Below are 3,969 nucleotides of genomic sequence, written 5' to 3' on the forward strand. Positions count from 1 at the left end.
TTGTGTGCAGAAATTCTGTCTTTTAATAATCTGGCAGTCTGACCAATGTATTCAGCACTGCAACTTGTACAAGGGATACTATAAACCACTTGAGATTGAAATTTTTTCGGGATTTTATCTTTTAAGTTTGAAAAAAGGGAATTAATTGTTAAAATAGGTTTGTGTGCAATTTTTATGTTATCAATATTTTTGAAAATTCGTGTGAGTTTTGGTGTAATTTCACTGGTATATGGTAAGGAAGTGAAAAGATAATTATTTATCTGAATTTCATTATTATTATTATTGATATCATTGTCCTGACTTGAAGAGATTGAAGGACGAACGTTATGATCTATTTCATTTGGGGACGTGTTAAACAATATCTTGTTTAATAAGGTTTTTGGATATGAATTTTGTACAAAGAGGTTTAGAAGGATTTTGAAATTTTTTAAGTGAAAGGATGAGTCCGAAATTCTGATAACACGTTGTTTCATCTGTTTGACCAAGTTGACTTTTGTTGATTGTTTATGTAGTGACCAATAGTTCATGTATCTACCTGAACTTATTGGTTTTCTGTACCAGTCAATAAGTACGGTATTAGTGGAAGTACGAATGAGTCTAGTGTCTAGAAATGGAACACTTTGTTCATCGTCTTCATTTTCGATGGTAAATTTTATATAGGGGTCATAACTATTAAAGATTTCAACGATTTCTGTGACTCCTGTATAGGGAAGGGCGAGAATTATGTCATCGACATATTTTTTTAAGAAAAAAACATGGTAAGGAAGGACATTTAGGACATTGTCTAATAGGTCATCCATTACATAGTTAGCTAGAATGGGGCTTATTTTGGCTCCCATTGGTGTACCAAAATTTTGTTTATATATTTTGTTATTAAAAGAGAAATATGTATTATTGAACAGGAAGGTCAGAAGATGCATGAAGTCATCTTCATGAATATTACAAAAATTACTGATACGATTCCAATTATTATGAATGGCTCTAAGGCAAATATCAAGGTAAACATTACTGAACAGTGAAACCACATCCAAACTGGCTAACACATAATTTTCTGGAAGTTGAATTCTATTGAATTTTGAAGAGACTTCAAAAGAGTCTTTAATGTAATATGGATTGTCATAATCAAAATTCAATAGAATTCAACTTCCAGAAAATTATGTGTTAGCCAGTTTGGATGTGGTTTCACTGTTCAGTAATGTTTACCTTGATATTTGCCTTAGAGCCATTCATAATAATTGGAATCGTATCAGTAATTTTTGTAATATTCATGAAGATGACTTCATGCATCTTCTGACCTTCCTGTTCAATAATACATATTTTTCTTTTAATAACAAAATATATAAACAAAATTTTGGTATACCAATGGGAGCCAAAATAAGCCCCATTCTAGCTAACTATGTAATGGATGACCTGTTAGACAATGTCCTAAATGTCCTTCCTTACCATGTTTTTTTCTTAAAAAAATATGTCGATGACATAATTCTCGCCCTTCCCTATACAGGAGTCACAGAAATCGTTGAAATCTTTAATAGTTATGACCCCTATATAAAATTTACCATCGAAAATGAAGACGATGAACAAAGTGTTCCATTTCTAGACACTAGACTCATTCGTACTTCCACTAATACCGTACTTATTGACTGGTACAGAAAACCAATAAGTTCAGGTAGATACATGAACTATTGGTCACTACATAAACAATCAACAAAAGTCAACTTGGTCAAACAGATGAAACAACGTGTTATCAGAATTTCGGACTCATCCTTTCACTTAAAAAATTTCAAAATCCTTCTAAACCTCTTTGTACAAAATTCATATCCAAAAACCTTATTAAACAAGATATTGTTTAACACGTCCCCAAATGAAATAGATCATAACGTTCGTCCTTCAATCTCTTCAAGTCAGGACAATGATATCAATAATAATAATAATGAAATTCAGATAAATAATTATCTTTTCACTTCCTTACCATATACCAGTGAAATTACACCAAAACTCACACGAATTTTCAAAAATATTGATAACATAAAAATTGCACACAAACCTATTTTAACAATTAATTCCCTTTTTTCAAACTTAAAAGATAAAATCCCGAAAAAAATTTCAATCTCAAGTGGTTTATAGTATCCCTTGTACAAGTTGCAGTGCTGAATACATTGGTCAGACTGCCAGATTATTAAAAGACAGAATTTCTGCACACAAAAGTGACTGTAGACTTCATCCAGAAAGGTGTGCCCTTAGTGAACATGTTTACAATAATGGACATGTAATGGACTTTAACTCAGTAAAAATTTTGACCAAAGAGAGGAATGTTTCTAAAAGATTATTCCTTGAAATGACTTACATTTCGCAATCACAAAATTGTCTGAATAAAAAAACAGACTTACAACATTTAAGTGAAATATATTCCTATTTACTTTTTATAGACAAAAATTGGAATTCCTTCAAAGACAACTCATTTGACATTACTTAAATTCATTTATCAACTTATTAACAAAAATTATACAACAAAACTCTTTCTTCTGGAGGCAACTGTAACTCTTTGATTAATTGCACCAGCGGCAAATGCCAAGTCTACTTCTTCTTCAAAATTTAATAAATTGACAAGTGATGTGTTTCTAACCTAAGATCACCACGTTCTTTCTCAAATTTAAAAAAAAACATTTTATGAATAATCCTCATTTAACTTTTATATTTGTAGCTTTCACTTACTTCATATGTCTTGTAATTTTACAGTTGTTATGTGTTTTTATCATGATCACAACTTTCATATTTTAATTTTAACTCAACTCACATGCGACCAATCTCACTAACATTGTAAGTATCCGTCTGTTAACTTAGTTCTGTATTAATTCAAAATCTATCATCTTAGCTCCCTGATGATGACAATAACCATTGTCGAAATATTGGAAATATAATGTTATAAGAGTACACTTGCGCTTCGCTGCTATCCCAAATAACTCCAAGGAATTGTTCGTAACTAGTCAGCAAAGACTACCTCTCTCTATATATATATATATATTATATATATATATATATATATATATATATATATATATATATATATATATATATATATATATATATATAATATATATATGTGTGTGTGTGTGTCTTGATGTAGAAATGGAAGCTATTATTCTGAAATGGCACTCAAGAAAGTGGCAAACCATAGACACGTGTTTCGAGCTTTTGGCTCATCGTCAGTATGGTGCAGTCAAGTGTAAGGATGGGCAGCACTTGGTTACCAAAAGATAGAAATAGAAATTCACGAAACCACCAGCGGGGCTTAAAAAAGATGCACTTATATGCACATTCGTTTCAAGATACTTGAAAATTCATAGAGAAAAGCATTTCATACTTGTTGCTTCAAGGAAAATGCGGGAATTGACAACATTACTTATTGAGTTGAGAAAACTCAAGCCACATATCAAATATTTTTGCGAAGCTCTCAAAGCAGAAAATTATGATGTATTGAAAAAAAGGAAATCGTTCCTATCCGTTTGAGTAATCTTTAATTTTTAACAACAATTAATTTATTAATACTTCAAACCGAACATGATTTCAATGATGTTGATTCATGTGATGAAGAAGAATTGACGGACTTAGATGAAAATTTGAATAATTTCAAAACTATTTATCATTTTGCTCTAATAAAAGACATGTCGCGGTTGTTGTGTCGACAAAGTGGTAAAAAAATCACAAGAAGTTTTGTTGTACCAAATGTCTCAACCATTTCTATTCACAGGAAGTATTGAACAACCATATATTTACCTGTAAAAAAATGAATAAAACCAAAATAACTCAACCATCTGAGAAAGAAAAATTTTTATTTTTCACAGATTTCAAAAATAAAGAACCCGTACCGTTTGTGATTTTGGAAAAATATGAGGATGTGAAACCTAGTAAGAAAATTCGAAAATTTCAAAAACATATTTCATGTAGTGTAGCATTTTACTTAGTGTGTAC

At 30.6% G+C, this 3,969-nt stretch overlaps 1 long non-coding RNA gene across 1 annotated transcript; it reads left to right on the forward strand.

Annotated features, from left to right (window-relative positions):
• Positions 1–1,128: 1,128 nt before the first annotated feature.
• On the forward strand, positions 1,129–2,931 carry LOC141483456 (uncharacterized). The gene is made up of 2 exons (XR_012466102.1): positions 1,129–2,817; positions 2,873–2,931. It is a non-coding gene; the product is annotated as an uncharacterized lncRNA (long non-coding RNA).
• The last annotated feature ends 1,038 nt before the right edge of the window (positions 2,932–3,969 follow it).

This window comes from Leptinotarsa decemlineata, unplaced genomic scaffold (genome assembly GCF_025532065.1).
Source record: "Leptinotarsa decemlineata unplaced genomic scaffold, Ldec_3_MD MMD2_P_RNA_scaffold_14, whole genome shotgun sequence".
Lineage (NCBI taxonomy): Eukaryota > Metazoa > Arthropoda > Insecta > Coleoptera > Chrysomelidae > Leptinotarsa > Leptinotarsa decemlineata.